Source organism: Ambystoma mexicanum, chromosome 6q (assembly GCF_040938575.1).
Source record: "Ambystoma mexicanum isolate Mex_15411 chromosome 6q, UKY_AmexF1_1, whole genome shotgun sequence".
Taxonomy (NCBI): Eukaryota; Metazoa; Chordata; class Amphibia; order Caudata; family Ambystomatidae; genus Ambystoma; species Ambystoma mexicanum.
This window is the reverse complement of record NC_090937.1, coordinates 1,492,725,187-1,492,748,737: the sequence shown is the minus strand read 5'-3', so window position 1 is coordinate 1,492,748,737 and position 23,551 is coordinate 1,492,725,187.

Sequence of the window (23,551 nt, the reverse complement as noted above, 5' to 3'; positions counted from 1 at the left end):
GACTGTGTCTGACAAGCATGCATGTGCATAGCATTTATACTCACCAATGAGCCATGTGTTGCCATGCCTCCCAGCTTCCAGGTCCCAGTGTAGAGCTGACCTTCTGAATATGAAACTATCATGGGTGGACCTGGGATAGTTTGCATAGACAGAGGTGATGATTCTCTTGGCATCGCATACAACCTGCACATTTATGGAATGCCAGTGCTTGATGTTGCAATAGATGTGCTCAGTGGCCCTAGGTGGACGTAGGGCCACATTGGGTCAATCAATGGCACCAAGCACTTTGGGGAAGGGTGCCACCCCGTAAAAGTCCTCGACCAAGGCTTGCCTTTCTGCGGGTGTTCTGGGCATGTATATGTGCCTGCGGACTGAGGGGTGTGCAGTCATGATTGCCAACACCTGGTGTAGGCACCATGACTGCGTGGCCGGTAAAACACCCCCAACTATGGCAGTAGTCTGCTCAAATGACCCAGTGGCCAAAAAGTTCAGGACATTGAGCACCTTTTCCAAGGAGCTCAGTGCTTGGGAGCACAAGGTGTGTGATGTGAGGTCATCCTCCCACTCAGTGACCAGGTCTAGGATGATATGAGGTGGAAAAAAAGCTGGTCCTGGGTAAGAAAATGCAGGGCCTGGCTATCATCCTCCTCCTGCAGTGTCCAACGATCACTGCTGCGAGAAATGGGACATTCATCGTAGCTGTATATACTTGTTTGTTGTTTGCACCCACTTTTCTGCTGCGCACCGGCGCTTCTACCTGCTTTTGCGTGCCGGACGTGTTTCCGGTTTTACGTGTCTTTTGGCGTATGCAGGTTTTCCCTATTCAATTCCATGAATACGTGTTGTTAGTGCGCTTGTGGGTGTTGCTGGGATTTTGCTGCTGAACTTCCCCGTTACACCCACATTTTCATGTTTTGTTCCCCTTTCCGTGTGTTCCGCCCCCTTTTTAGGTGTGTGCGCTGGACGTTGTGCTCCTTCACTGAGCGACTCGCGCACAGCTTTCGGGATGTCACAGTGACATGTGTGCCATGCGTGGATTCAGCGCATTTCCCAGGTAAACCAGGCGCAGTGCCTTCCATGAATCAGGAAACGGGTGCACGTGTCACAACCTCCTGAATCAACAACTACTGTGAAAGTAGTTATGGTTAAGTTGCTCAACTTATAGGAAAAACACTTTTTGGCCATTTTTTATCATCACTCCCCCTGGACAAATCTTTACCAAACTTTGCAAAAAAAGTATATGGCCCACTCTGAATGTTTTTGGGAAGTTTGCTTAGGTTTCGTCAAGGGGGGCAACGTTATAGGGGGGTCCCAAACATTTTTTGTTCCATAGATGCAGTGGAAGAAAAGGTGCCTCATGCCTACAGCCTAAACCAATGGATGTATTTTCAGCAAATGTAAGGCAGGAGTGGCAGCTTTGTAAATTTGGTGCATATTCATCCAATAGTTTTCTTTAAAACAGGCTAAAGGCAGGTAAAACAAAATTAATGACATCTGGATTTGGTCCTCGGACCCACTTCCCTGTTTGGTCTGCGGATGGGCATATGATTGGCCTAGAGATACTTTTAATTGGACGCACCCACTGATTGGATGGTGAAAATTGTGAAGTGCATAACATTTTTGCAAACACCTGCCATGTTGGATTCATGGACAGTTGCCAGAGTCTGCGGACATCGCAGTAAAAACATATTAAAAAACACAACATTGCATTTGTCAAACTTATCAAACAATACCTGGGGAGGTTAGGGGTGATGAAGATGGGATGGGATATGGCCTTAAGAAGCCAAAAACAGATGTTTTTCATCTCCGGAGTCCGCAAACCTTCCGTATGTTCGGGTGCAGTCATATGATGTTCGCAAACACTTCAGATGTTCAGGGACATCTATTCCTAGTTCTGCATTACAGGGTTGGTTACAAACAGTGTTTGGATCCTGGAACGGGGGATAACGCCACATTATTCCCATTAGCATAACACAAAATGCTAATATAAATGTTGGAAAAGTAAGTCTATGTACTTTACTGAGAAATGTAAAATAGATGGAGTTTATAAGATGTTTTTTTAGTTCTATTTTTTAACTGTGAAAGGTGGTTCCTAAAGGAACCTTCCTTTTGTTGTTGTTTGACATATTTATTTTCACAAGAGAGGTTAGAACATAAGGTGTGGATGGAAATGAGTGAAGAGGCACCAAGCACTAATATGGGGGGGGGGCAGGGAGACAGGGGAAGATGTTGTGTGTGTGTTACTTCTATGTTAGGGGCAGTGTTTCTCATGCTCCTTGATTACAGCTTCCAAAGCACTTCAAAATTGATTCCGCCTGCAGAGTGGTGTGTTGTAGTATATACAGAGGACTGGTGTATTTGAAAGATATGGTTCAACAGCTCTTTGTATTGCTTGCAGTACTGGTTCTAAAGTCACACTGATGTATGTTGTATACTAAGGGACCTAGGCCCAGCCAAATGGTTTCGTATTGCGGTTGTGCAAAATATGCATGGAATGACTAGTCTGACATCTTACGCACTGCTAACAAAAAAAGAGGGAATATAACACCTACAGAACCCTGTTCTCTAGACCCTGTCAATGTATCAAGGTACTTTCACCTTCACTTCATTGCCATCCTGTACTTCATCTGCAATAAAACTACCCCCCCGCTTGGAGAAGTAGAACCCTTCTTTGGGAGAAGAGAATATCAATACAGAGGAACACCACACAGCCACATGTTTTTGTGGATAAAATATGCTCCCAAATTTGGCCATGATAGTGATGCACTGTTTTCCATTTATAAATAAATACATTACCTGTGACATCCCTTTAGAAACCATACATAGCTTGATGTCTTCTTTTAGACAGAGTGTTAGACAGAGTGTAAAAGGAAATCGCCTAAAAACTGATACAACATTCAAAGGGTTGAAGCATACATGATTACAATGCAATCTTTGACCTCTTGTGGAATGCAGGTATAGACAATACATTACAGACAATTCCACTGCAGTTGCAAAAGATGTCACAGCTGAGATGACAGAGCTAAAAGACCTCTGGGTGACATGTCATCTGACAAAGAATTTGACAACTTTGGTATAAAAATGCACTCCCATAGATAATGCGGGAGCTATGATACTGCAGATCATTTAACAGGCACACCCTTATGTGGGAAATCTGAAAACATTGGGCCTCATTACACGGTAGGAGGTAACCATGGCGCTCTTAGCGCCATGGCTACCCCTTACCGCTTTCTGGGTCCGGGTAGGCGGTATGGGGACTTACCGGGTCATTCCGACCCTGGAGGCCCCGGTAAGTCCCCATGCCAATTACCATTCCCCATTCCCATTCGAGCCCCCATAGGGCTCAATGGGAATGGGGAAAGAGCTAATAAAGGAACTGCAATTTGATACTGTTATTAGCTCTAAACTTCCTCAGCAGGTCCCTTCCTTAACGTGTGGTCTGACCACATGTTAAAGACGGGACCCACTGAGGGACCTCGTAGTAGGGCAGTAGGGGATTACCGGCACCGGTGCCCTTAATGGTGCCGGTAATCCCCTACCGCCTACCGTGTAATGAGGCCCATTGTCTGGCTAAACCTTGGTCCAGCTTCATCACGAAAAAGGGTACTAAAATCCTACCAAGTGATAGAAATAAATGGTACCAACAACCCAGACATTTAAAAAAATGATTTAATTGAAACATACAACCCGCTCAGAGTACTGCTTTGGAAAACATGTGCCTGCACGACAAAGCTCAAAACTACTCCTACAAAAAGAATGTCACGCCAGATGAGCCAACTGGCAAATATTCATTCTCAACTTGTGAAGGAAGCCTAAACCCAGCCAAATTAATAATATAACATTATCATTTAGATCTCTGCAATATAGAGAACACCATTACATAGCCCTACTATAACTTTTCAAACCTTGGAGAAAGGAAGAAGAATTATTAGGTAAGCATGACTCATTTGAAGCTGCATTTCAATGCAAATGAAAGCACTATAACAACTGTCAATGTTAAACCACACAAAGAAATGTTGGACAATGAACGCCAACAAGAAGAAGACATTGAACTTCTACTAGATAAAGACAGAAAACCAAGAACCACTTGGAGAACCACTCATTCTAAATGAAACAAAATAGTAATGACTAAAGTACAAAATACCATCTATCAATCTAAACAATCTGAAGACTTCTCAGTGAACAACTCACCATTTATCTAGATTTCACTGAGGAAAATAAACATAGTTTTGAAAATGAAACTAACATTTGTAGATGTAGAGTTTATAGACCTCTGCTCTTGTATGTAAGTAGTGAACCTGGCAAAACATTCTTAATTAAAATAATCAGCACATTTCTACAAGACTTAACCAACAACATTTTTTCAGCTATTGTGAAAGATTCCACAGGTCTAGCTGCCTACAACATAGGAGGTGCAACTTTACACTGACCTCTGTTCTTCCCGGTAGAACACCAAAACAAATAGAATACTACAAATTGTCAGCTGAAGCTGCAACTGAAGTGCGCAGAATGCTGAAACAATTAAACGTCCTCCCAATTAATGAAGTAGGCATGGTTTCCAACCTCATGCTGGATTTAATTCATCTAAGAATGCAAGAAGCCCTACAAACCGACTGCGAAAACTGTTTGAAGGTAAACAGGTTATTGTTTTCCGAGACCTCCTACAGTTAACACCAATAAAAGGTCAACCTATTTTCAAAACATTCGGACACAAACACTGTCATAATACACTTGGCAGCATTGGAAATGTAAATCTCTGAAAATATTTTCGCTACAGAGAACTAACTCAAAACATGCATCTGTCTGCAGATCTCACCTATACTAACATTTTAAAAAGCATTAGAACTGGTCTGCTTACTAAAGAAGCAAAGTGCATCTTAGAGAACTAGACTAATCCATAAGTTATATGGGCAATAGACATCAGCCCCTGATGTCATGGAGCAATTAACTCAACAAAATATATAATGCATGTGCTTAATGCCAACCCTTTGGAGCTGCAGTCAATTCTACGATGCAATGTTGACAAATCAAATGAAACCCATAGTGTATATCAGCTCCACAGACAAACTAGAAATGCATGGCCTGACACTCCCTATGTGTAAACAAGCAACAACATGACTAGATAGCTTAGAAAAATGTACCTCCAACACACCTGGATGAGAAAAAACTATTTACTCTGTGTTTAAACTATAGAGACATTCTAAAATGTAACCTTGATGTAGAACAAGGTTTAGTCAATGGAGAAATTGTACAATTGTTGGATTCCAAACATATCCACATGCCAACAACATTCAGTTTGTCAACATCCACTTTGACAAACTGCCAGCAGTTAAAGGCTACACAATAGCATGTTTCCTTCTTTTCAAAGACATGTACATATTCAGAGAACAATTCTTTCTATCTCTTGCATATAATGTCACTATTCACAAATCACATGATCTAACTCTAGATTACGCATGGATTAACATTGGCATTACAGTCTTCAAAGAAGTTACGAGTTACTTAGCACTTTCATGTCTCTGTATACTTAGTGGTATATTCCTAGTGAACAACTGCAGGCCCATAAAAGGATATAGAGGCACAACGCTCTGGTCCATTTAAATTCAACAACACAACTGGAGTATATTGCTATGCAAATGCAGCAATCAATTTACTCTCTTCCAATTGCAACCAATTATTAACAACATTTACTTAAATGGCTCGGACCAGTTTTGTTTGAAAATGCTTGTCCTTCATAGAAATTTCACAAATAATCATGACAGCACTTATAGTGTCTAGGGTATAAGGCACAAATTATACTACTGTACAGGAATAGTATAATTCACCATGACCACGCAGAAGATCTACAATAATGCCTAATGTACTTACTACAAGTACTAGAAACCAAAAACATCCCTATTAATATAATCTTCCAGATTTCATACACATGGAAATCTAAACATACTATACCAAATTATGAATCCATTCCATTTTACCAGCTTTTGCATAATGCAAAGCATGGCATAGTATGCCCTTTTTGCAATTCAGACAATCGGTCCAGCATACAAATACACTCAAATGGACAATTTGTCATACTAATGCCCAAATGTACTCACTAAAGTATAGTACAATAGACAGAATATGCCAACGGGTATCAAACTACTTTAAAGATACCGGTCATTACAATACACTTCAAATATTTCATCACAGTTTTTCTTGCACTATATATCCATACTACTACAATGCTACTTGTAAAATCCAATATAGAAGGATTATAGTTCAAATATTCTAATGGGCATCTAATTACTTTAAACATACCCTTAATTAGAATTCAGTTCAAATGTGCTTTCAGAATACATACATAATACTACAATATTACTTTTAAAATCCAAAATAGGTCAGAATACCCCAATGGGTATCTATCACCCTTCCTTATAGTACACTTCAAATATGCCATCACAGTTATTTTTGCACTATAAATCCATACTACTACAATACTGCTTGTACACTCCACTATAGCTAGAATATGCCAATGGGTATCTAACTACTTTAAACATACCCTTAATTACAACACAGTTTAAACGTGCTTACAAAATATGTCCATACTAATACAGTACTACTTGTAAAATCCAAATTCAATATAGTTACAATGCACCAACGGGTATCTTACTACTTTAAACATATACTTGATTATAAGACACTTCAAACAAACGTCCTATCCCATGTACACTGACATAATATATCCATGCTACCACACACATATATTCAGCAATATGTATATTCTTGAAAACCATGTAAATGCCAAAAACTGTATTTTTCTTTTTTAATCCGCTATGGATTTTTCCCCAATGACCAAGTGATGCATGCCAATACAACAACAGTGTACAACATACTAATTTTGTACCAAACATAGCACATACAATGTATTATTTATGAGGGTCAAACAAGAACATCTATATTTATAATTGTATGCAATTAAAGGTTTTATTACCATATGCACCTAAGTATCCATACCAGTATCATACATTTTCTCTTCACAAGACACAACTACAGATTCAATAAGTAGTATCTTCAATTGTACTACGATCATAAATACCATATACACTTCGATTATATCATTCCACCATATTGCAAATACTGTATACTCCCCCTACAGTAGCTGTAACTACTATGCACATATTACTATTGCCATAGCCAGTGGCCAGATTTACCGGGGGCATGGCCTATGGCCTATGGCCATGCCCACAAGAATCTTGCCACTGGCCACAACCACAACCACAACAATATAATGTACCCATATAATAAATATGTACAATACACCTTCAAATAACATGAATCACCAAGAACCCACCTAATCCCAATGACATCCACAGACATTTGTGTGTGCCCAATGACAGGAAAATTGGCCACAGACTTGGCAGCACCTGCACAGCTTGTTTTCACCTATAATATCAGCTCCATATGAACGTGTGTCCACTTCCCCACCATTTCCAGGCACTTGTTCGGCCACAAAAGTTTTTTCCAGACTTTTTTCTCACTGCGCTGTCCTCGGAAAAAGGCCATGGTCTGCGGATCCAATATGGTGACCTTTTCAGTTATTATGACACACCTCACATTTTTCAACATCTAATCAGTGTGCGTGTTTGTTATCCACGGACACCAAGCCACCCCTTGATTGGCCCAGAAGCATCTGCGGATACCGAATCAGGAAATAAGTCTGCATACCAGACGCAGATATCACAATGTTGTGTTATGTTATGTTATTCGATTTGTAGCGTGCCAACATCTGTGGGCATCCAGGCACCGAGAGACAGAAAGGAAGGTGATAAGCTGAGCAGGCATTTCTAGTAAAATAGCATCGCCTTCAGCTGTTTACGAAAGACAAGATGGTCCTCTGTCTTTCGTAGCTGTAGGGGAAGGGCATTCCATGCTCGAGCCCTTTGGATTTGGAAGGTGTGACCTAGAGCCCAAGATCGTTTTATCCAGGGTAGTTCCAACAGGGAACCTTCGGCAGATCTTAAAGATTTCCTAGGTCGGTAAATGCTAATCCTTTCCTTCAGGTATAGGGCGGCATTACCATAGATACATTTATTACAGGTCGTGAGCAGTTTGAAATGGATACGTGCTGCCACCAGGAGCCAGTGGAGTTTTTTCTGACTGCACTGGTGGGTTCTGAGTGTTTCATCTGGAAGATGATCTGTACAGCAGCATTCTGTAACTGTTGTATGTCAGCCTTATTGGCACCTCCAAGTAGGGCATTGCAGTAATCTACACGTGGCAATATCACTGCCCTTACAAGCTTGATACGATTTTCCACTGAGATTATTGGTGCCACTTGTCTGAGGACCTTAAGGTGGTAATTGGTATTTGTGGAGATTGCTGTAATATGCGCCTCACAGTTTAGACTTTCCTCCATGTATGTAGCTAGTGTCTTAACTTTCTGCACTACTTTGATTTTGTTTCCCTCAATGGTAAAATGGGTGTACCTGTGATCTAATTTAGTTTGGGCCTGTTGATGGCCAAAAAGCATTTGTTCAGTCTTGACAATTCGAGGACATCCATTGTTTTATAACCTGGTAGGCTGCTGCTACTGTTAGTTGGTCAATGTCATGGTTCCCCGTGATATTCAGCACCAGCTGAAAATCATCGGTGTAGTTGCAGAAGAAGATCCCCAAAGATTCTAATTCAACACAAACAGGGAAGATGTAAAGATTGAACAGCAGGGGGCAAAGACAAGCCCCCTGTGAACTCTGCATGTCGTGGTCTGTGACTCAGAGGCACAGTCACCCCAATAAACCCGCAACTGGAGACCCTCCAAAAAGGATCTAAGCCAGGTTGTGGCATTTTTGGATATTCTGCCAGCAGTGGGCATCCGATTGAGCATGATTTTATGGTCTAGGAAGTCGAAAGCTGCTGATATGTCCAACAACATCAGCAGCCCTGACTTACTATGTTCCAGTTTGGAAAGCATGTACGTCTGCAGATCCAACAATACAGTCTCGGTGCCATGAGAACTCTGAAAACCAGATTGCTTCACGTGCAATTTGCCAGTGTCTAGTACATAGGATTGCAATTGTACAGTAGCTACCTTGTCAATGAGTTTGAGGAAAAAAGAGGGTGTTCGTGATGGGATTTAGATTTGCAGCATCCAGTGGGTCCAAACCTACTTTTTTCAACAAGGGAGTGACAGCTTTGTTTTTAATAGACTGCGGGATAGTGCCAGTGCGAAAAAAGAGGATCTAACGAACCGACAGAGGAAGGGTGCAAAAAAGTCCTGGTGCTCTAGAATAAATTTAGAAGGAAGTTAGTAGGATGCATAGTTTTAAGCAAACCCAACATTTCAGTTAGTCAAGGTTCTTTAAGGTTCTTTAAACTGAAAACTGGCTGGTCGTGCTGATTGACCAGCTGCTGCAAGATTCTGACTGGTCCGGTCTTTTAACGAGTAAATACAGGTAGCTGTTTTGTACTGGTTGAGTTTAGATGTGAGACCTAACAAGATGTGTACCTACTTATTGGACATTTTTTTTAAAAACTACTGTATGAATTTACAACAAACTTGCAAAAGCAAGCTTTTGGGACCAATACACCACTCCTCACGCACGTGTTTGAAAATCTAACCAGTCGTTTGGGCTGTAGGCATGAGCACAATTTATTTTCCATTATGTCTATGAGGATTTAAAAAGTGTTAAGACCACCCCCACATTACTTTGACGAAACTGCACCAAAATTACAATTATAAATGAGTATAGTGCTTATGGAATATGTATTTTTTATACTTGGTATGGTAACTTAGTTGCATACAATAATGATATGATATGATATGCTATGATATGGCATTTATAACGCGCCTATACACAAGTGTTTCAAGGCACGACGAGGCAAGGGGGGAACAAAGGGAGGACAAATAATGATCCTATTAGGCCAAGTGTCATTCAGATTGCGCAAGTGCATGGGAAGGGGGACAAGGAAAGTGCGCGAGGGAAGGGAGAGGGGAAAGGGCAGTACATGGGAAAAAGTGGAGTAAATAAAAAAATAAATAAATGGCCAGCTGGTGGCAAGTGCAAGGAAGTGCAGACAAAAGTGCTGGAAGGGGGACTGTAGGGATTCAGAACAACGGTACCCAGGTGCGGGGTTGCCAGGGAGGCAGTGCAAGAGGGCAATTGACGGGGCCTGGGCCAGAGATCAGAAAGGGTGGCCAGGTAACCCAAGCAGTTTCAGTCAGGAAATCAGCAGGGGAGAGGGGGAGAGAAAGCAGAGGCATAGAGGAAGGTTTTGAGGTGCTTCCGGAACCGGAGATGGTTCTCCTCGAGTTTCAGGGAGGCAGGAAGGCTGTTCCAGAGAGAGGCCCCCACCGAAGAGAGTAATCTGCAACCAACTCGTTGCTTGGAGAAGCGGCTGACACTGAGGGAGTTGGAGGCGGATGAGCGAAGAGCTCGAGAAGGAAGATATTTAGGAAGAGAGAGTTGAAGGTATTGCGGTCCCAGACCCCAGAAGGCCTTGTGTACAATGCAGAGTGTTTTGAACTTAATCCTCGCAACCACTGGGAGCCAGTGCAGAGATTTCCGTCCTGGAGAGATACGATCCCTGGGCTTGAGGCCAAGGACAAGTCTTTCAGTCCTGGTCTGGATAAGTTGCAGAGGGCGGAGAGTAGAGACAGGCAGATTTAGATAGAGGCTGTTACAATAGTCCAGCCTGAAGAGGACCAGGGCTCTGGAAGGTTTGCTCTGCGTTGGCCGGGAATCGAACCGGGGTAAACTGCTTGGAAGGAAGCTATACCACCAAGGCCACCAATGAAGCTGGGATTTCTGGTTTGTTTTATGTAGAAAAAAACAGTATTATCTGTTAAACAGGATAGTTTAAGAGATTTAATTGCATACATTTTTACAAATACAATTACTTATTTGACCTTCATAAACAGTATTCCATGTACTATGTTTGTTACAACATTATTGTATGATACACTGTTTTATTAACATTAAATACTCATTGGAGCACTGGGGAAAACAATCCATACAGGATTAGAATAATATATTACAATTATTGATATTGATATTGATATTTTATTTCTATCGCGGTCGTACACAAGTGTTTCAGAGCGCGACAAGGTAAGGGAGGGGAACAGGGGAGAACAAAACAGCGATCTTACTAGGCCCAGTGACATTGAGAACGTGCAAGTACATGGGAGAGGGGGAGGGGAAAGTGCATGGAAGGGGGGAGAAGTGGAAAGTGTGAAGCAGAGGAGAACCAGATAAATAACAATAAATAAATAATAAAGGCAACAAACAGTGGTAGTGCAGCTAGCAATTTGTAAGTGCTAGGTTTAAGGCAGCAGACAGGGTAGGTCTGATAAGTGCAGGAAGAAAAGGGGGGGGCTATATGGATACAGATACAGACCCCAGTGCAAGGGGTGACCGGAGGCAGTGTGGGAGGGTGGCGGGGTGAGCAGGTTCCTGGGCCCGGAGGACAGAGGGTGGCCAGGTGCACGGTGCCAAGAGAGAACAGATCAGCAGGGGAGAGGGGGAGCGAAGGCAGAAGAAAAGAGGAAGGTGTTGAGGTGCTTCCGGAACCGGAGATGGTTCTCCTCAAGTTTTAGAGTGGCAGGGAGGCTGTTCCAGAGGGAGGCCCCAGCAAAAGACAGAGATCTGCCCGCAGCTCATTTCTTTGAAAAACGACTGACCCTGAGGGAGTAGGAGGTAGAGGAGCGAAGAGCTCGAGAGGGGAGGTATTTGCGGAGGGATAGTTGAATGTATTTTTGACCCAGGCCCCAGAAAGCCTTGTGGACAATGCAGAGTATTTTGAATTTAATCCTTGCTTTCACTGGGAACCAATGGAGAGATTTCAGAGCTAGAGAGATATGATCCCAGGGCTTGAGGCCAAGGACAAAAGACTGTATGTGTTGTCAGGATTATTTGTGGCATTTCTAAGAAGGATGAGTGTTTGCAAACAAAACTGGTCTGAGCCATTTAAGTAAATGTTGTGAACGATTGGGGGCAATTGGAAGAGAAGATTAATTGCCATATTTGCATAGCAATGTACTCCAGTTGTGTTGCTGAATTTAAATGGACCAGAGCGTTCTGCTTGTGCATCATTTGAAGGGCCTTCAGATCTTTTTTAAGAAGAGATATTGTTTTCGAATGGAGGTGTAGTTAAGTTTGCACTAGACAGTTCTGTGGTTGTATTATTTGATGGAGAAGGAGTTGGTTGTTGTTTCTTTAGCGGTATTGTTGGGAGATCTGTTGTAGATTCTGTTTGTATTAGTTTCTTTTAAAGGTTTTTGTTTTGCAGTACAGGGTACATATATGAAATGAAATGAAATTAAATCAAATGATATTTTATTCATACCGCGCTCGTACACGAGTGTTTCAGAGCGCAACCGGAAAATTAGGGGAACAAGGGAGAACAAAAACAATGATCTTACTAGGCCTAGTGACATTGAGAATGCACAAGTGTAATGAAAAGGGAAAGGGGGAAAGTGCATGGAACGGGGGAGTAGTGGAAAGTGCAGATATGAGGAGGGAACAGAGTAAATAACAGTAAAATAAAATAAATAAATAGCGATAAACAGTGGTAGTGCAGCCAGCAGGTGGCAAGGGCAGCCAGCAGGTGGCAAGTGCTAGATAAGTCAGATAGGATATATCTGATAAGTGCAAGAAAAGTGGGAGAGGGACAGTAGGGGAACAAATACACACCCAGTGCAACGGGTGGCATAGAGGCAGTGCAGGAGGGTGGCCGGTTGAGCAGGTACCTGGGCCCGAATGACAGAGGCTGGCCAGGTGCACAGTGCCAAGAGAGAAAACAGGTCAGCAGGGGAGAAGAGAGGCAAAAGCCAAAGCAAAGAGAAAGGTATTGAGGTGCTTCTGGAACCGGAGATGGTTCTCCTAAAGTTTCAAGGTTGCCGGGAGGCTGTTCCAAAGGGAGGCCTCAGCCGAAGGCAAATCTACCACCAGCTCCTTTCCTTGAAAAACGGCTGACCCAAAGGAAGTTAGAGGTAGAGAGGTGAGAGCTTGAGAGGAGAGGTATTTACGGAGGGATAGTTGAAGGTATTTTGGACCAGGGCCCTAGAAACCTTGTGGACAATGCAGAAGGTTTTGAATTTGATCCTTGCATCCACTGGGAGCCAATGCAGGGATTTCAGAGCTGAAGAGATACGATCCCAGGGCTTGAGGCCAAGGACAAGTCTTGCAGTCCTGTTCTTGATTAGTTGTAAAGGGCGAAGAGTGGAGGTAGGTAATCCAAACTAGAGAGAACCAAAGCTTGGGAGACAGTGGGCCTCATTCCGAGTACGGCGCTAACCAATGGCGCTATTAACGCCTTGGTTGACGCCGTACCCGGACCGGCAGCGCCTTGGTGGATGGCGGAATTACCGCCCCATTCCAAGGTTGGCGGGGCGGTAATTCCCCAATCCCCATTTACCCTTCCCCATTCCCATTCTTGCCCCATAGGGCATAATGGTAGTGGGGAAGGCATTAATTACGCCACCGTAAATTACGGTGGCGTAATTAACATCAAGGTCCCTTAGCGCCATGGTTTTTAACACCTGCTAAAAGCAGGTGTTAAAACCTCCATGGCGCAAAGGGAACTCGGAGTATGGCGGTAAGGGATTACCGCCACCGCTCTCGTTAGCGGTGGCCGCTATCCCTTACCGCCATAATCGGAATGAGGCCCAGTGAGCTTTTGGGGGAAGAAGAGGAAAGTTAGAGTATCTCTAAGGAGGTGCAGTAAAGAGTTTGACTTTTTAGAGACGTCAGAGATATGTGTGGAGAAGGAAAGTGTGGAGTCAAAGATGACCCTGAGGTTCTTAGCCACGCAGATAGGGCTAGGGGAGGGCCAAAGGAGGCCGGGTCAGAGAGTGAGGGGAAAGGATGGTGAAGGTTTACCAATGAGGAGGATCTCAGTCTTGTTGGCATTTAGACAAAGATCGCTGGCAGCACACCAGTTTTGAATGACATTTAGGCAGTCTGAAATGAGGGAAGGGGAGGAGGTGGCTGAAGGAAGCCTGAAAATAAGTTGGGTGTCATCAGCATAGCACTGGAAGTTTGAGCATAAAATGGAAAATCTGTAGGCAAGAGTTGCCAGGTATTGGTTGAAAAGCCAGGGCGAGAGGTTAGACCCCTGGGGACACCACAAGTGGAGCGGGCGATAGAGGATAGGAATGCCCCAAGTTGTACCTGGGAGGGACGATCAGATAGGAAACAGGTCAGCCAGGCCAGAGCCTGATCAGTGATAACCAGGTTGACACGGAGATGAGTGATCAGGGTGGTATGGTTGACCGTGTCGAAAGCAGAGGAGAGATCAAGTAGGATGAGGACAGAGATAATGTTCGAGTCAAGCTTGGAGAGCAGATCTTCAGGAGAGCATTTTCTTTGCTTGGTGGTCATGGAGGGAGCCAACAGAGTCAGAATGAAGGTGAAGCTGAGAGATGGGCAGTTTTTCCAGGAGCCTACCCAAAAAAGGAGTAATGGAAAATGGGTGATAGTTACCTGAACATGAGGGATCAGCTGTGGGTTTCTTGAAGAAAGGATGCGCAAGGGAGTGCTTGAGGGGGGAGGGGAAAGATCCAGAGGCAAAGAAGATGTTGCAGAAATCAGCAAGGGCCAGAGCAATGGTATCAATGTGGTCCTTAATGGTTTTAGAGGAACAGGGATGGCCCTGTTTTGATGAGGTTTTCATAGATCAGACTTGTCTAGCTACCTCATCAGGGGAGAAAGGGGGAAGGAGGGGGAGCGTAGGAGAGAGTGGACAAGATGTCCTGGGTTTTAGAAATAAAGTGAGAGGCAAGGGTATTGCACATGTAAGAGGAGGGGTGGAGACTGCAGCAGGGTTGGCCAGCTTCTTGCAGATTGTTAGACTTCGCAGAGATGCATGCTTCAATGTGGACTCTCTTCTTGGTGCAAACAGCGAGACAGTATTGCTTTCGGAGCAGGCAGCAGGCAGCAGGCCAGTTTGTCAGAGGATGAGCAAGAAACCCTCCATTTTCTCTCTGCGGCCCTACACTTTTAACTGTAACTAGGTCAGCGTCATACCAAGAATTGCACTTGGCTATGGACTTCAAACAGATCCTCATGATGGGGGAAAGAGCATAAAGAGTAGCAGAAATAGAGGAGTAGAGAAGGGACAGGGCTGTGTCAGGGTGTGATTTAGCCTGGGGTAGAGGAGGGGGGTGAAAGGTTGGAGCGAAAGCCTCATCTGACACATGCTTCATGGGCCGGATGTCAGAGAAGGTGGGTCGTAATCTAGGAGTAGGCTTGGCTTAAGGGGAGGAGATGGGAAGATGAGAGGAGAGGAGGCAGTGATCCCTCCAGGAGAGAGGAGTGGTGAGGGGAGTAGAGAGAGGGAAGCCAGAGGAGATCAAGACATCAAGTATGCGACTGGCAGAGTGAGTGGGTCTGGAGGGGAGGATAGAGAGGGAGAGAGAATCGCAGAGGTTGCGAAAAACCGCTGATTAAGAACAGGGAGAATCATGATGGATGTTGAGGTTACCAAGGAGGAGAAGTTCAGTGGTTGAGGCCAGAAGGGAGGAGGAGAGGTAGGCCCAGTCAGAGAGAAATGAGGTAATTTGACCAGGGGCCCCGTAGAGTGGCAACAGTAAGAGAGTGGCTAGGAGAGAGAGAGAGAGCCTGCAGACAAGGCATTTGAAAGAGGAGTAAGTCTGAGGTGGGATGATAGAGGCAGGAATCAGCTCTGGGATGATCAAGGCTAAAACCCTTCTGGGCTGGTTGGGTATGGGGGCGGAGAGGATCTTGTAGCCATCAGGGAGGAGAGTGTCAAAACTTGTGACAGAGCTGGCTATGAACCACGTCTCGGTAAGAGCAAGGACATCAAGGTCAAGTTCTTCAAGGAGGTGGCAGATGTCAGAGGAGTGTTTAACAGCCGAGCAAGAGTTGAGAGCGGCAAGATGAAGAAGGTTGCCAGCCTTAAAGACCTTTCGGGGAGTGGTACAAATCAGAGGTATGCCCTTCAGAGGTGTGGAGGGAGCTTGAGATGGGGCAGAGGAGGAAGGAAAGGATGCCAAGGTAGTCAAGGGAGAAGAGTATGGGACAGTTGGAGATGAGAGGAAGTTGATGATCCAAGGAAACCACCTATCAAAGAAGTGGATATAGGCCTGAGTGCCTTGGACCATGACAGTGGCGTTTAGGTAGATATTAATGATGACTCTGGAGGAGTCAAAGGAATCCATGAGGACTTCCCAGCGGGTGCCACCATTAATGGGAGAGGAGGAGACAGGACAGAGCACAGAGATCATATGAGGGGTCCAGAGATCTAGCGAAGGAACGAAAAAGAGGATGTCAGTGAGGGTTTTTCTGGGGCTGGAATAGGTATCAGCGATGGGGAGACCTGGGTTGGAAGCCAGGATATCCTTTTTAAATGTCTTCTTACCAGACTTAGTGAGAATGGAGGGATAGTTGATGGAGAAGCAGTTGGAGTAGATGGGAGAAACAGATAAAGCCATGGGCAGGTAGAGAGAGGAGACAGTAGGAGAAATATGAACAGCAGTATGGAATAATAACTGGGCCCGCAGGTTTCAATTGAGGGTCAAAGTAAAGTGAAAGAGAACACCCAAATTTGATTTACAAAAAGATACCCAAATTTGATTTTCAAAAACACACTCAATTGATTTACAAAAACACACCCAAATTTGACTTTCAATAACAGGCCCGAATTTGACTTTCAAAAACACACCAGAATTTGACTTTCAATAATTCTCCCAAATTTGACTTTCAATAACACACCCAAATTTGATATTCAATAACACACCCAGATTGGGCGTATCAAGCCAAATGATAATGAACCATAGGTAAAAGAAATGAGGTATAGGTTGGAGGTGAGTGTTGAAATGAGAGTGTTAGAGTGAAAACAAGGAGACCAATTGGTACAGGCAGAGGTGGAAGTGCACGAAGGGGAAAAGAATGAGTAGGCAGAAGGAGGAAATTAATCCATGGCGAGAGAAGTTAGAGTATATTGGTAGTCCAATTTCATAGCTGAAAGATCCAGCAGCCCCAGGGAGGGTCGGCTTGCTGTAGTAGCTTCATGTAGCAGACAGGGAGCAGACATGGGCATTAGTAGTGGACCTTGGAACAACAGACCGGCTCCCACCTCCTGGGCTCCCCGATTGGTAGAAAAAAGCAGAGGCAACCAATGAATAGGGGGCCAGGGCAGTCTGCACAGGCGGCAGTCGCTTCAAGCAGCCATCTTGGAATGGGGTCAAGCTACTGTGATGGTGGGCAGAATCCCACAGTTTATGTTATTCAGGGGCACCCACAAATGAATGATGTGCGAAAAACATGAGATCAAAATACCACATGCTTTTCAGAACATAATGTTGCATTTACTACACTCGTGAAAACAAATGCAAAAATATTGTTTCTTTTCTTTACTTCTTTTCTTTAACAAGGCAAAGCCCAGTGTGCTGATCAAATGTTGCAGAGAGGGGGCCTGTGACAAAGAGTGAGGCCAACAAGGCTTGCCTAGTTGAAGAGACACCCTAGCAGGAACAGGCAGTGACGATGTACAATCACAGCATGTCCGACTAAAGGTGTGTGCAGAGAGTGCGGTTTCTACATGTACAGCAGCTGTAGTGATTTAAAGTTGCACGCAGAGAGCCTGTGGTTTCAGCTTTTGCAGATCAGCTGATAGAAAAAAGCAGAGGCAGCCAATGAACAGGGAGCCAGGGCAGACTGCACAGGTTGTAGTAGCTTCAAGCAGTCATCTTGGATTGGGGTCCAGCTCCTATGATGGTGGGCAGAAGCCCACAGTTTCTGTTATTCCAGAGCACCCAGAGCTGAATGCTGTGTGAAAAACATGAGATGAAAATGCCACGTTATTGGGGTGTACAGTGCACACAGCCTGTTACATTATAGGATGCAAGGAATTTCAGATTTAACTTTGTTTTGTTTTGAAGTGGCTTAATAGGTGTGGTTGGGAAGATTGGAAGAGAAAGAGTCCGTGGAGGAGTAATATGATATGATAAGGCATGTATAATGCACCTGTACACAAGTGTTTCTAGTCACGACAAGACAAGGGAGGGAAGACAGAGACAGACAAGACAAACAATCTTACTAGCTATTGTTTCATTCAGATTGTGCAAGTTCGAGAACAAGAAGTGAAAGGGGAAATGGAGGGGGGAAGTGCAAGAGAGATGGGAGGGGAACACAGGGCAGCAATGCTCTGAGTAAGCGCAGCCAGGGCAGTGCAGTTCTGGGTACTACAAAGAGAACAAGGGACTGTATGGTTACAATTACTGCCCCTAATTTTGTCGTAGGCCCAGAGGCAGGTCAAGGGTGACTGATCAAGAAAGGACCTGGCACCCAGTGAGACTGTGAGTTTAGCAAAGCAATCAGTCAGTACAGCAGACAGGCAGGTCAGCAGAAGAAGGAGAGAGAGAAAGCAGAGAAGAGGAACATTGTGAGCTGGTTATGGAACTTCAGGTGGTCCAGCTCAGGTTTGAGAGGGATAGGGAGGCAATTCCAGAGGGAAGCACCTGCAGAGGAGAGGGATCCACCGCCCATGCTCTGCCTGGAGAAGTTTAGAACCCTTAGGCAGTTTGAGGTAGCTGAATGAAGGGCTCGAGACGGAAGGTATTTTGCATTAATTGTACTGTTCGCCCTGGCCTCAGAAAGCCTTGTGGACAATGCAACAGGTCTTGAACTTGATCTTTGCAGCCACCCGGAGCATGTGGAGAGATTTCAGGGCTGGAGAGGTACAGTCCCTGGGCTTGAGGCCAAGGATAAGGCTTGCAGTCCTGTTCTGGATTAGTTGCAAAGGGCGGAGAGTAGAGAAAGGCAGATTGCGAAAAAGTCTGTTGCAGTAGTCCAGCCTAGGAAGAACCAGGGCTCTAAAAACAGTGAGCTTATGGGGCAAACTGAGAAAGGGAACAGACCCTTTGAGGAGGTGCAGCTGGTAGTGGGACTTCTTGCCGGTGTCCGAGATGTGAGAAGAGAAAGATAGAGTGGAGTCAAAGATTATGCCAAGGTTTTTTGCCTCACAGGATGGTGAAGTAAGAGGGCTCAAGGAAGATGGGCTTGCGTTAGTGAGGAAGGGAGTGGTGGTTTGATTCAATATGCAAGGACATTGGCCCTCATTACGACCCTGGCGGAAAGGGGTTTACGCCGGCGTAATGCATGGCGTACCTTTCCGCCCGACTACGAGTTCCCGTAGCGCCATGGTGATTTTTACGCCTGCTTTTTGCAGGCGGAAAAATCCATGGCGCTACGGGACTCGTTGTTAATTACGCCACCGTAATTTACGGTGGCGTAATTAACGCCTTCCCCACTCCCATTATACCCTATGGGGCAAAAATGGGAATGGGGAAGGGTAAATGGGGATTGGGGACTTACCGCCCCGCCAAGGTCGGAATGGGGCGGTAAGTCCGCCAACCCCCATGGCAGAGTTGGCAGCTTAGCGCCATGGACCATGGTGCAAATTGCACCATGGATCTCCGCCAGGGTCGTAATGAGGGCCATTGTGTTTTGAGGAAAGCAGTGGGTTTTGTAATAGTGGTGTTCGGATGGAAGTAGAAGGAGTGTGAATTACTGGAATATAATGAGTTTGAGTAAAACAAATGTTGATTTGGAAAGAATACTCTGGGCTAATGTACAGTGGAAGTATATTGTTACAATTACAGAAATATACATGGCACATTAATGTACTTAATTTGTAGGATGTGAAGGACTTTTTTTGGCAGCTGGTTTCAGCAATCGTCTTCTTTCCTGTAATTGTAAAAGAAATTTAGTGGGAATATGTGGTAATGGTGAAGTACTTTTCGTAAGCCATGTTGTTATGTATGAAGGTAGAAGGTGTTCTTGGTGAAAATAGTTAATGAAGTTGTGCAATCGATTTTGTTCTAAAGTGTGTTAATTATGTTGTTAGTAGAATAGGAGTGTAAGTAGTTGTGTTTTGGACCATGAAAGGAACAGGTGAAACATGGGTGTGATGAAAATGAAAATATCTTGGTTATTTTTGTGTGGCTGGTTTTAATAACGGAACTGCTATGTTGGTAGTGTAATGTATTTGTATTGTGTCACCATGTTTTTAAAGAATAGGGAAACTGTAGCCTAATGGTAATGCAATGCCAGCTTGTTGTTGCAACAGTGTTTGGTATTTTATAGTAGATATTGAGAACTAAAGGTACTTTATATGTAAGGTGAAGTGTTGTATGCATATACTTTGGCGGTATACAGATATGTGTGAGCAGTGAGAATGGTCGTAGTGTAAGGAATGTAATGAGTGAGGTTGGGAAGTGTGACATTTGTTTATTTATTTATTGTGTTTTAATTCCTTCTATTTATTCACAATCAGTCTTAAAACAGTTCTTAAAACAGTTTACAACTACTACTCTGAAACAGATCCCCATCAAAATTCATACAAGCGTTGCACAGGTAAAACCCCATATTAAAATAAAAAACAAAAAATCTTTCCCGTTTAGTCATTTCATTTTAGACCACTAGTCTTTTTGTTATGTTTACCCAAATTCTATAAAGTGCTATATGTGTTGCCACTGAATGTGTGTTCAAACAATAAGACCAAACATTTGACTCATAATTAAGAGTCAATTTACAGAAAATAGTCAGGTATAACAAACCTAATTTAGGACATTCTGTAAACAAATGTTTTACCTTTTCCTTATTTGATGATATCAGACACATTCTACAGAATATTCCTTCAAGGGGTAAACCCCATTGCGCACCACAAGTAACTCTGCACAGTGTTATTTGGGTCAAACATTATTAGCATTAATGCCGGGGACATGTGGACATGTCCACCGACTCGCGATACAGCGCTTTATGCGCGACTACTCCCCATGTTAACGCTAATACAGCATTTATGCCTAGATAGCGCCCAGCTCGTGATGAGGCCCTTGGTGTGCTGGATAAAATAATGTACCCTTTGAATGTTTTTGATGTCAACAAAAGTATTTTTATATCTGCTGCATCTCCACTGCAGCAGGCAAGCAAGGTTTCTTCTTTCAGTGACTTGCCCATTCAGCATGTGGTAGTATCATTATGTTTGTCCCATTCAGCATGTGGTAGTATCATTATGTTTGTCCCATTCAGCATGTGGTAGTATCATTATGTTTGTCCCATTCAGCATGTGGTAGTATCATTATGTTTGTCCCATTCAGCATGTGGTAGTATCATTATGTTTGTCCCATTCAGCATGTGGTAGTATCATTATGTTTGTCCCATTCAGCAGTGGACACTTTGTCAGAATTCCAGAGTTTTCCCTCGTCACCTGAGTTGACTTAAATTACTGTTTATTTATGCAGTTCTGCACTGAAGGGAACAACCAATCAAAATACTTGTCGGTAGATTCAGAAGACTGAAGCTTCATTACCTTAGAAGCAAGTGAAGTAATTTCTATCCAGGATGTTTTGCTCTGTGACTCCACCCCATCGCTATGATGGTCAATAAAGGAACTATATGGGACCACTCCCCTCCCTGTGTGGTCTTTGGGTCTGGTGCGACTGTGAGTGTTCTGTTCACTGTGTCCTTGGGTCTGCTGTTCACTGTCTTTCCCATAGATGTCTATGGGTTGTCTTTTGGTGTGGTGTTCCTTTGGGTTACTTGGCTCCACACATTACCATAGCCATCTATGTGGTGATTGCACGCCAGGGCGAGGATTCCTGTGACTGCTTCACAGTAGATTTCAACTGGTTGCTAGTAAAGGCTATTACTGATGTGACCTGCCGTTGGTTTTGTGTGAGAAGCTAGTGCAGGTAGTAAGGTGTTCTCTCCTGCATGTCTCCTCTGTGTCCTGTACAACATAGTTTGTGGGGGTGCATTGCCTTTGCAACAAACCCACTGCAGCCACTTCCAGATAAGGCACGGGACACCATCACATTGTTAATAAAGTTATCAAGAAAGTATGCTTGTGTGCGTCAGCTAATCTGCACAAATAATCATGCAAGCACATGATCTATCAAGCCACTCCAGTGCAATTTACTCATCCACCCACAGAGTTTTCACACAGCCGATCACACTGCTATTAATATCACTGCCTATGTTATCACCAATACCTGGACAAAAACGTTCCCTGCTTCCCCAAACTCCGTTTCTATTCCCTCAAAGTGTGCCAATACATCTTAAAGGAAAGTCAAGTGCTCATGGCAGTTACTTCACTCAACCAAGTTGTATGTATCTGCATATTCTATTAGGCCATTCCAGAACAACATATGCATGCACGTTGTCCTAGAAAGACTTGCATAGCCTGCCTTTTTCAATGAAATACAGATAATCCTTTAGAGATGTTTGCAAACATTAATAATACAAGTATATCTCTTCGGTAATGTCTGAAATCACCCTTACAATCATTGACTACGATCCCTGAGCTACTTATATCAACACGTGAATCCGTAAAGCCATTCTCAAATACCTGAATAAACCTGTAAAGTTTGGAAAAAATCACCAATCTGGAATAACAGAGATGGGATGGACTAGTAACTAGTCACTAGTTGAATGACACAGATAAAGGATTCAGCAGAATAAATGCACAGAAGCCTAGTAGCATGCAACCACACTCAGGCATTTTCAGGACAGGTATAGAAAAGATTATAGCAAAAATGAAATACCTGAGATATTGAAAAGTGTAAACAGTAGATACAACATATTATCTAAAAATCATGTGATGAGCATAACATCAATACCATTTCTTTGAGGTGTAGATACTATCCTGGCCACTGAATACTATACGATCAATTAATAAACGTGTAAGCATGAACATTCATAGTTTAATTCAAGTAAATTATGAATACATTATACAATGTTTTGAAAAAATGCCACCTTTTGCCTTAGGCACCAAACTACATGCATGTACTTCTATTCTACCTTTTCATGATTGTCTATTGGACATGACCATCTTTTTTTTAACAACCCTCCAATTAGGGCTGTCTATTCATCTAACCTAATGATAGAACATTCTCACCAGGGGAAGGGTGCTTATCCAATCAGGTGGCTAGAATAGAGGGCAATAATACACAGTGTCCCGCCCGCTGTTTCGTGCCACCCGAGGCCCTTCCACGGTTGGACCATCTTTTTTTTTAATGTGCAGAGGTAACAGGGAGCATTTCCCTCTTGCATCCCCTCCTTCCACACCCAAAAAAAAACCAAAACCCATTCTCCACCCCTTTGCCCCTCCCCACTTGCCTGCTGGACTGGAGCTTTCTGCTCTGGTCCCAGAGCTCCTCTTGCTTCCGGGCTCTAGAAAAGGGACTAAGTCATCTTTATTGAGGTGGGGGGATCCTAAGGAGATTTCCCTTGCAAAAATAATATTGCAGTGCTGGGGTGCGAATAGCCATCACGCCCCAGCAGGGAGGCGTTCAGGCCAGTAACGGTCTGCAGACCTCGTGGAGACCCTTGTGTGGCCATGTACGCCTGATGCTAAGGCGTGATTACTACAATGTGTCACCCTAAAGGAAAGACCAGACTTACCTTCAGGGGGGAGGAAGGCTTGCTGGTAAGTACAATTAATCACAGTACCAACCGCAAAAGAATACACCACACTAGTTTACTGAAAAATATTCACTTTATTTATAAGTCACCCATAAAATACATATGAAAGGGAAAAATAAGAACTCAGT